This window comes from Arachis hypogaea, chromosome 9 (genome assembly GCF_003086295.3).
Source record: "Arachis hypogaea cultivar Tifrunner chromosome 9, arahy.Tifrunner.gnm2.J5K5, whole genome shotgun sequence".
Lineage (NCBI taxonomy): Eukaryota > Viridiplantae > Streptophyta > Magnoliopsida > Fabales > Fabaceae > Arachis > Arachis hypogaea.
The window spans coordinates 46,106,893-46,118,216 of NC_092044.1; the positions used below are offsets into that span (position 1 = coordinate 46,106,893).

The 11,324-nt window shown below is 41.8% G+C and overlaps 1 non-coding gene across 1 annotated transcript; it reads left to right on the top strand.

Annotated features, from left to right (window-relative positions):
• The first annotated feature begins 2,680 nt into the window (after positions 1-2,680).
• LOC112713450 (small nucleolar RNA R71) lies at positions 2,681-2,784 on the top strand. The gene has a single exon (XR_003158422.1). It is a non-coding gene; the product is annotated as a small nucleolar RNA R71 (small nucleolar RNA).
• The last annotated feature ends 8,540 nt before the right edge of the window (positions 2,785-11,324 follow it).

An 11,324-nucleotide genomic window follows, 5' to 3' on the forward strand; every position in this document is an offset into this window, starting at 1 on the left:
TACAGCAGCTGAAAATTTTTTATAAAACCCCATGAATTGGGATGAAGCTGGGATGGAGCAATGTTACAAGACTACAACAAGTCGGTCTCAAAAGCGAAAAAAGGAAAAGTAATGTCCAACAAACTAAAGAAGTATTCATAAGCATAAAAATAGGGATGCTCGCCCTCAACTAAAGTAGGAAAACAAACTCTCTCATTGGAATCAGGCGCTACCAGCTCGTAATTCCCTTCCTGGGCACCACTACCACAAACCCTGTGGTATTTTCGCAGCTCTCTACAGAAGTTGGAATCCACCACTGAAAGACATAGAAGAACCATGGAATCCACCCAATCAACCATGCCCTTAGGGACTTGGGAAGACGTCTCAATAATATTCTTGCGAGAAGCCATAAGACCAACTAGTCCTATAATAAAGAAAAGAATATCGGATTACTAAAGCACATCTCGGACAGCAGCAAAACAAATCGACTACACAACCCAGTGCATTACAAGCAATAAAAGGAGTCCCCAGGACTTACACTAAAAATCCTGGGGCACCATTTGGGGGGCAGCCACAATACAAGAACCCAAGAAGATTTACAAGATTCACACCCCAGCAACAATCCTTCCCTTTCAAACCAGAAACAACAACCGAAGCAGAAATCATCAAGAAAACATCGTCTTCATCGAAACTACCAACAGAACCTAAAACCACTAAAGGAGCAACCTTTTTCAAGCAGCGGCAACATGCAAAACCCTAGAGACACTAAACAGAAGGGCGAAGAGAGGACCAGAACACGTACATCACAACGGCAGTCAAGCATGGAAATATGAAAAGATTCAAGCTTTCCAACATAGATGCAGGCAAAATCAAAACTTTATTGAAGAATCACATTCCAAAGCAAGTAAAGAAGCAGGGAAAAGAACCAACCTGAGGAAAAGAGGAAGCGCTGAAGAAGGTGAAGAAAGAAGGAAACCAAAATCGCACTCCAAGAACAACACCAAATGATCGCCAAGCAAACGTCGCAGAAGGAAATGAGAAAATCACAAAGAAAACAGAAAAGAGAGAAAGAAGGTTACGAAGAAGAGAAACCATTTTTTAAATGTGAAGTTTAAAAATAAAGAGACCCAGAGAAAGCGGAGCATTAAAAGCCCATTAATGAGGGTGTTAAACCCTCGCATGTTTCCAAAGCTAGAGTGCTAAATGCAAAAGCACATGCTTAAAGAAGCAGAAATGTTCCACATTCAAAAAGGAGCTCTACAAAGATAAAGCGACAAAATGCTCAAGTTTGGCTTTACCCGAGCAGGCTCGAAGACCAAGACTCGACCTCCAGATAAAGACCGAGCTCGAGCAGGGGCACTATTCATACCCTGGATCAAGCTGTCCGACCCGGGATGTTCTACAGACAAAGCAACCGACCTCTTCAGGTCAGGACAACCCGACCTCTTTCCAAAGAGCTCGGCCAAGTCACCAGAAAAGCCCAAAAAAGGGCCCAAATAGAGGAACATGCCCCAAATCCTAAAGCAGCCCAAGCCTACAGAGGGAAGGGCGGTTCCCATGATAGATAAGATGACCTCACCTAGAAGGTAAGATAAGATAAGATAACTAACTTATCTTATCTAAAAAGGTCATGCCTCATCACTATAAATACACTGGAGCACCCAGGTATAACTCATACTCTGATTCTACTCAATACCTGCTTAAGACCCTTGCTAACTTAAGCATCAGAGTCCCTTGCAGGTACCCCCACCATCCGGGGACGAAGGATCAGCACCATCACCAAGTCGGACACAACAGCACCGACCAGCACAGAAGGTCTCATCCGAGATCGACCAACAGTTTCAGGTAACCCTCGGAATAGTGACCATCTTACATTCTTCCCATCTCACCTTCTTTGCTTCTCCTCTTGGATTTTTCTCAGTGTCACTTGAGATGCTATCTGTGGGCTTAGGGATCTGTTGAGAGAGATATCCTACTTGAGATTCGAGCCTCTTGATGGTGTCCCCCCGATTCTTCATATTAGCCCGTACTTCATCCTTGAACACTCTATTGTCTTGAACTTCCTTTCATATATCTTCAAGCAAAACCTCAATTCTAGAGAGCTTATCTTCAGATGGTGGTGGTGAGTTGGGGTTAGAGTGTTGAGAATGGCCATTTTAGTATTCATACGATCTCTGTGTGGAATATTGGTAGGCTGCATTATTGTTGGGGTTGTGGCATCTCTGATCTTGGCCTTGATCTTGTTGGTGTCTCCACCCAAAGTTTGGATGGTTCATCCAACCAGGGTTGTTAGGTTTTGGAGTATGGATCATGGGATTTCCTGGGTGAGTTTCCAACATAGTTGGCCTGTTTCCAGTCACCTCCTACCTCTGTAGTTACTCCTTTTTGAGCTGATGATGAGGTGGTGACTGCTGCAACTTGGTTCCTTTCCATCTGCTTGGTAAGGTCAGCCAACTGCTTGGTAATCATCATGTTTTGAGCTAGCAGTGCATCCATATGGTTTAACTCCATTACTCCTCGAGTGTTGCTCCTTTCAGAAGCATAGAAGTAGTCATTCTTAGCTACAGTCTCAATGATATCTATGGCTTCTTCAATGGTCTTCTTCTTATTTAGAGATCCCCCGGAATAGTGGTCTACTACCTTCTTTGATTCGTAAGACAACCCTTCATAGAAGATGTGTAGTTGCACCCATTCATTAAATATGTCTGGCGGGCACCTTCTTGTTAAGTCTTTAAACCTCTCCCATGCCTCATAGAGAGTTTCACCATCTTGTTGCCTAAAGGTTTGTACATCATCTCTCAACCTGTTGATCCTTTGAGGAGGATAGAATCTCACCAAGAACTTGTTTACCACATCTTCCCAGGCTGTTAAACTCTCATTCGGGAAGGATTCCAGCCATTTAAATGCTTTATCCCTAAGAGAGAAGGGGAACAAAAGCAATCTATAGGTGTTAGGATGAACACCATTAGACTTCACAGTATCGCATATTCTTAGGAAGGTGGTCAAGTATTGATTGGGATCTTCTTGGGCACTTCCTCCGAATGAACAGTTGTTCTGGACAAGGGTGATCAGCTAGGGCTTTAGTTCAAAGTTATTGGCATGTATTGTTAGTTTTGGATACTGCTTCCATAGTTTTCTAGATTTGGAGTAATATAAGAGCATAGAACTCTTCTCTCCTGCCCAGATTGGTATGCTGGGCCCTCTCTGGCATGGTTATGCATCTCTTCCTCATGGTGGTTTTCCATGTTTTCCTCCATGGCTGTCTCAAAGTTCTCTTCTTCTTCCTCAGCACCAACAACACTCTTCCTTCTTGATTCCCTCCTTAATCTAAAGAGGGTCCTCTCAGGTTCAGATTCAAAGGAGGTTGAGGCTCCTCTTCTTCTACCTGTCATACAATCAGCAAGTCACAAGTAAGAGAAAAGTGAAGAAATCGCTCTTGTTAAGGTTACTATTAGTGTGAGTGAAGCAATTTATCAAACAGTTAGTGGATTAGTTGACAGAGTTGTGAATTAACTAAGAGATTAAAACAAAAAGAGAAATAATAAATGAAAATGGTTGAAACTGAAAGTAAATGACATAAACAAAATAAATGAAATAGAAGGAAATTGCTCAATCTAGTTATCCTCTAGTTTAATCATTGTCGATACAAAATCAAACCCCGGCAATGGCGCCATAAACTTGATGCACAAAAACTTGTCTCTCAACAAGTTTCCTTTCGGCAAGTATACCGAATTGTCGTCAAGTAAAAACTCACAATAGTGTGAGGTCCAATCCCACAGGGTTGATTGGTCGAGCAACTTTAATTAGAGGAATGTCCTAGTCAAGCTAAGCCAAATTGAGTGAGAATTGCAGAAAATTAAAGGCGGGAAAGATAAATGACATGGAATATAAATTTGCAGAATCTTAAATGGGGAAATGGGGAGATGATCATGAAAGTAAATAACAATAAGTAAAGAGAATGGGTAAGATCAGAGATGGAAAATTCATTGGGCTTAGGAGATGTTGCATTCTCCGGATCAAGTTCATCTTCATCTCTTCCTTAGGAGATGGAAAATTCATTGGGATTGAACAATTTCCCGATTCCTTGATTTAATTGCTCATGAGAAGAGATAAAGTTTGGTCACTGATTATACCACACACCTTCATAGATCAAAATATTGGTAGGATTACATGTCACGATATCCATCCAACCCCCAACCTAATCCAATGTGAGAAAGCATTTCTAGCATGATCTCCTCATTCCTCTTCCAAGGCTCAGAGGAGATCCAATTATGGAGAGTTTCTTTTCCAAGATAACTAACCAATTGGTTGAAGACTGAAGGCTTTCTAGCAAAATCAAGAGAAAAGAAAGAGGAAGAAGAATGAAAACTATAATTGATCCATCAAATTACAACAGAGCTCCCTAACCCAATGAAAGGGGTTTAGTTGTTCATAGCTCTGGGAATGGAACGCGTAAAAGAAAAGTGCATTCTAAAGTAACTAGAAATTACAGAGAAAGTAAATATACAGAGTGTAGCTCCCAATAATGCCAAGCTCCTTTCTAGTTCAAAACTACTCCTATATATACTACTCTTTCGATCTTCTAGTTAGCTCTCCAAGTCTTGGATATGGGCCTTTGATCTTTAGTTGAAGCAGTTACAGTCCTCAGTGGGCTCAGGTTTGCTTGCAGAAAGTGGGTGAGTTAGGCATGGTATGCAGTTAGTCAGGACGTCAGTGGTGTTAATGTTAAGTGTGAATTCTGGTTCGAAGACGTTAGTGACAATAACTTTGTCACTAACATCCCAACCTACTTGAGCCACGTTAACTCCAACGTTAGTGGCACTAACGTGACTACTAACGCAGCCTTTCCATCCTTCGCTAGCATTATTGGCGCTAACTTTGCCAATAATGCTACCTGCTTGCCCTTTCTCCCACGTTAATGGTCCACGTTAGTGTAACTAACATGACCATTAACGTAGGCATGCCATGACACGAAGGCATTAGTGATACTAAATTTGTCACTAACGCTACAAAACTCTTTCTCTTCCACGTTAGTGCTCACGTTAATTGCACTAACGTGGGTGTACTTCGCCATCTCCATCGTTAGTGACAAAGTTAGTGTCACTAACGTTGGAATCTTCATCCCTTGCTCCACGTTACCCTTCACGTTAGTGGCATTAACGTGGCCACTGGTGCACGAAATTGTGATCATCAATGGCCATCAACATGGTACGCACAATTATAATCTCAACTCTTTATCACAACTTCGCACAACTAACCAGCAAGTGCACTAGGTCGTCCAAGTAATAAACCTTACGCGAGTAAGGGTTGATCCCACGGAGATTGTTGGTATGAAGCAAGCTATGGTCATCTTGTAAATCTCAGTCAGGCATATTCAAATGGTCATAGATGATTTATAAATAAAGCATAAAATAAAGATAGAGATACTTATGTAATTCATTGGTGAGAATTTCAGATAAGCGTATGGAGATGCTTTGTCCCTTCCGTCTCTCTGCTTTCCTACTGTCTTCATCCAATCCTTCTTACTCCTTTCTATGGAAAGCTGTATGTAGGGTTTTACCGTTGTCAATGGCTACCTCCCATCCTCTCAGTGAAAATGTTCAACGCGCTCTGCCACAGCACAGCTATTCAGCTGTCGGTTCTCGATCATGTCGGAATAGAATTCAGTGATTCTTTTGCGTCTGTCACTAACGCCCCACAATCGCGAGTTTGAAGCTCGTCACAGTTATTCAATCCTTGAATCCTACTCAGAATACCACAGACAAGGTTTAGACCTTCCGGATTCTCAAGAATGCCGCCATCAATTCTAGCTTATACCACGAAGATTCCGATTAAGGGATCCAAGAGATATCCACTCAATCTAAGGTAGAACGGAGGTGGTTGTCAGGCACACGTTCATAGGTGAGAATGATGATGAGTGTCACGGATCATCACATTCATCAAGTTGAGGAACAAGTGATATCTTAGAACAAGAATAAGCCGAATTGAATAGAAGAACAATAGTAATTGCATTAATACTCGAGGTACAGCAGAGCTCCACACCTTAATCTATGGTGTGTAGAAACTCCACCGTTGAAAATACATAAGAACAAGGTCTAGGCATGGCCGAATGGCCAGCCTCCCAAAGAGGGTTCAATCATAAAAACATGATCAAAAGATCTAAAGTGATCAAAAGATGAAAATACAATAGCAAAAGGTCCTATTTGTAGAGAACTAGTAGCTTAGGGTTTACAAAGATGAGTAAATGACATAAAAATCCATTTCCGGGCCCACTTGGTGTGTGCTTGGGCTGAGCATTGAAGCATTTTCGTGTAGAGAATCCTCTTGGAGTTAAACGCCAGCTTTTGTGCCAGTTTGGGCGTTTAACTCCCATTCTTGTGCCAGTTCCGGCGTTTTACGCCAGAATTCTTGAGCTGACTTGGAATGCCTGTTTGGGCCATCAAATCGCGCGCAAAGTATGGACTATTATACATTGCTGGAAAGCCCAGGATGTCTACTTTCCAACGCAATTGAGAGCGCGCCAATTGGGCTTCTGTAGCTTCAGAAAATCCACTTTGAGTGCAGGGGGGTCAGAATCCAACAGCATCCACAATCCTTTTCAGCCTCTGAATCAGATTTTTGCTCAGGTCCCTCAATTTCAGCCAGAAAATACTTGAAATCACAGAAAAATACACAAACTCATAGTAAAGTCCAGAAAAGTGTATTTTAACTAAAAACTAATAAAAATATAATAAAAACTAACTAAAACATACTAAAAACATACTAAAAACAATGCCAAAAAGTGTACAAATTATCCGCTCATCACAACACCAAACTTAAATTGTTGCTTGTCCCTAAGCAACTGAAAATCAAATAAGATAAAAAGAAGAGAATATGCAATGAATTCCAAAAACATCTATGAAGATCAGTATTAATTAGATGAATGGGGCTTTAGCTTTTTGCCTCTGAACAGTTTTGGCATCTCACTTTATCCTTTGAAATTCAGAATGATTGGCTTCTATAGGAACTCAGAATCCAGATAGTGTTATTGATTCTCCTAGTTAAGTACGATGATTCTTGAACATAGCTACTTTATGAGTCTTGGCCATGGCCCAAAGCACTCTGTCTTCCAGTATTACCACCGGATACATACATGCCACAGACACATAACTGGGTGAACCTTTTCAGATTGTGACTCAGCTTTGCTAGAGTCCCCAATTAGAGGTGTCCAGGGTTCTTAAGCACACTCTTTTTGCCTTGGATCACAACTTTATTATTTCTTTTTCTCTTTTCTTTCTCTCTTTTTTTTTTGAATTCACTGCTTTTTCTTGTTTCAAGAATCATTTTTATGATTTTTCAGATCCTCAGTAACATGTCTCCTTTTTCATCATTCTTTCAAGAGCCAACATTCGTGAACAACAAATTCAAAAGACATATGCACTGTTCAAGCATACATTCAGAAACCAAAAGTATTGCCACCACATCAAAATAATTAATCTATTATAAAATTTAAAATTCATGCAATTATTCTCTTTTTCAATTAAGAACATTTTTCATTTAAGAAAGGTGATGGATTCATAGGATATTCATAACTTTAAGGCATAGACACTAAGACACTAATGATCATAAGACACAAACATGGACAAACATAAGCATGAAAATTCGAAAAACAGGAAAATAAAGAACAAGGAGATTAAAGAACGGGTCCACCTTAGTGATGGCGGCTTGTTCTTCCTCTTGAAGATCTTATGGAATGTTTGAGCTCCTCAATGTCTATCCCTTGTCTTTGTTGCTCCTCTCTCATGTTTCTTTGATCTTCTCTAATTTCATGGAGGAGAATGGAATGTTCTTGGTGCTCCACCCTTAGTTGTCCCATGTTGGAACTCAACTCTCCTAGGGAGATGTTGATTTGCTCCCAATAGTTTTGTGGAGGAAAGTGCATCCCTTGAAGCATCTCAGGGATTTCATGATGAGTGGGATCTCTTGTTTGCTCCATTCTTTTCTTAGTGATGGGCTTGTCCTCATCAATGAGGGTGTCTCCCTCTATGTCAATTTCGACTGAATAACAGAGGTGACAAATGAGATGAGGGAAGGCTAACCTTGCCAAGGTAGAGGACTTGTCCGCCACCTTATAAAGTTCTAGGGATATAACCTCATGAACTTCTACTTCCTCTCCAATCATGATGCTATGAATCATGATAGCCCAGTCTATAGTAACTTCGGACCGGTTGCTAGTGGGAATGATTAAGCGTTGAATAAACTCCAACCATCCTCTAGCCACGGGCTTGAGGTCATGCCTTCTCAGTTGAACCGACTTCCCTCTTGAATCTCTCTTCCATTGAGTGCCCTCTTCACAAATGTCTGTGAGGACTTGGTCCAACCTTTGATCAAAGTTGACCCTTCTAGTGTAAGGGTGTTCATCTCCTTGCATCATGGGCAAGTTGAATGCCAACCTTATATTTTCCGGACTAAAATCCAAGCATTTCCCCCGAACCATTGTAAGCCAATTCTTTGGGTCTGGGTTCACACTTTGATCATGGTTCTTAGTGATCCATGCATTAGCATAGAACTCTTGAACCATTAAGTTTCCGACTTGTTGAATAGGGTTGGTAAGAACTTCCCAACCTCTCCTTCGGATCTCGTGTCGGATCTCTGGATATTCACTCTTTTTGAGTTTGAAAGGGACCTCGGGGATCACCTTTTTTATGGCCACAACTTCATAGAAGTGGTCTTGATGCACCCTTGAGATGAATCTCTCCATCTCCCATGACTCGGAGGTGGAAGCTTTAGCCTTCCCTTTCCTCTTTCTAGAGGTTTCTCCGGCCTTAGATGCCATAAATGGATATGGAAAAACCAAAAGCAATGCTTTTACCACACCAAACTTAGAAGGTTTGCTCATCCTCGAGCAAAAGAAGAAAGAAGAGAGTAGAAGAAGAAGAAATAGAGGAGATGGATGTGGCTTTGTGTTTCGGCCAAGGGGGAGAAGTAGTGTTCAGGTTGTGTGAAAATGAAGGAGTGAAGAAGGGTTTATATAGGGGAGGAGAGAGGGGTAGGGTTCGGTCATATATGGGTGGGTTTGGGAGGGAAAGTGGTTTGAATTTGAATGGTGAGGTAGGTGGGGTTTTATGAAGGATAGATGTGAGTGGTGAAGAGAATAGTGGGATTTGATAGGTGAGGGGTTTTTGGGGAAGAGGTGTTAAGGTGATTGGTGAATGGGTGAAAAAGAGAGAGAGTGGTGGGGTAGGTGGGGATCATGTGGGGTCCACAGATCTTGAGGTGTCAAGGAAAATTCATCCCTGCACCAAGTGGCGAGCAAAAATGCTATTTCTGCCATTTCTGGCGTTAAACACCGGGATGGTGCCCATTTCTGGCGTTTAACGCCAACTTCTTGCCCCTTCCTGGCGTTTAACGCCAGTCTGGTGCCCCTTTCTGGCGTTAAACGCCAAGAATGGTGCCAGACTGGGCGTTAAACGCCCATTTGCTGCCCTTACTGGCATTTAAACGCCAGCAAGTTTTCCTCCAGGGTGTGCTGTTTTTCTTTCTGTTTTTCATTCTGTTTTTGCTTTTTCAATTGATTTTGTGACTTCCCATGATCATCAACCTGTAGAAAACATAAAATAACAATGGAAAATAGATAAATATAACATTGGGTTGCCTCCCAACAAGCGCTTCTTTAATGTCAGTAGCTTGACAGTGGGCTCTTATGGAGCCTCACAGATACTCAGAGCAATGTTGGAACCTCCCAACACCAAACTTAGAGTTTGAATGTGGGGGTTCAACACCAAACTTAGAAGTTGGTTGTGGCCTCCCAACACCAAACTTAGAGTTTGACTGTGGGGGCTCTGTTTGACTCTATTTTGAGAGAAGCTCTTCATGCTTCCTCTCTATGTTTACAGAGGGATATCCTTGAGCCTTAAACACAAGGGATTCTTCATTCACTTGAATGATCAATTCTCCTCTGTCAACATCAATCACAGCCTTTGCTGTGGCTAGGAAGGGTCTGCCAAGGATGATGGATTCATCCATGCACTTCCCAGTCTCTAGGACTATGAAATCTGCAGGGATGTAATGGTCTTCAACCTTTACCAGAACATCCTCTACAAGTCCATAAGCTTGTTTTCTTGAATTGTCTGCCATCTCTATTGAGATTCTTGTAGCTTGCACCTCAAAGAACCCTAGCTTCTCCATTACAAAGAAAGGCATGAGGTTTATACTTGACCCTAGGTCACACAGAGCCTTCTTGAAGGTCATGGTGCCTACTGTACAAGGTATTAAGAATTTTCCAGGGTCCTGTCTCTTTTGAGGTAATCTCTGCCTAGTCAAGTCATCCAGTTCTTTGGTGAGCAAAAGGGGTTCATCCTCCCAAGTCTCATTACCAAATAACATGTCATTTAGCTTCATGATTGCTCCAAGGTACTTGGCAACTTGTTCTTCAGTGACATCTTCACCCTCTTCAGAGGAAGAATACTCATCAGAGCTCATGAATGGCAGAAGTAAATCCAATGGAATCTCTATGGTCTCAGTGTGAGCCTCAGATTTCCATGGTTCCTCATTAGGGAACTCATTGGAGGCCAATAGACGTCCATTGAGGCCTTCCTCAGTGGCACTCACTGCCTCTTTCTCCTCTCCAAGTTTGGCCATGTTGATGGCCTTGCACTCTCCTTTTGGATTCTCCTCTGTATTGCTTGGAAGAGTACTAGGAAAGAGTTTAGTAACTTTCTTACTCAGCTGACCCACTTGTGCCTCCAAGTTTCTAATGGAGGACCTTGTTTCAGTCATGAAACTTTGAGTGGTTTTGATTAGATCAGAGACCATGGTTGCTAAGTCAGAGTGGCTCTGGTTAGAATTCTCTGTATGTTGCTGAGAAGATGATGGAAAAGGCTTGCCATTGCTAAACCTGTTTCTTCCACCATTATTGTTGTTGAAACCTTGTTGAGGTCTCTGTTGATCCTTCCATGAGAGATTTGGGTGATTTCTCCATGAAGGATTATAGGTGTTTCCATAGGGTTCTCCCATGTAATTCACCTCATCCATTGATGGGTTCTCAAGATCATAAGCTTCTTCTTCAGATGAAGCATCCTTAGTACTGCCTAGTGCAGCTTGCATTCCAGACAGACTTTGAGAAATCATATTGACTTGCTGAGTCAATATTTTATTCTGAGCCAATATGGCATTCAGAGTATCAATCTCAAGAACTCCTTTCTTCTGATTCGTCCCATTGTTCACAGGATTCCTTTCAGAAGTGTACATGAATTGGTTATTTGCAACCATTTCAATGAGTGCTTGAGCTTCTGCAGGCGTCTTCTTCAGATGAAGAGATCCTCTAGCAGAGCTGTCCAATGACATCTTGGACAGTTCCATTCGGA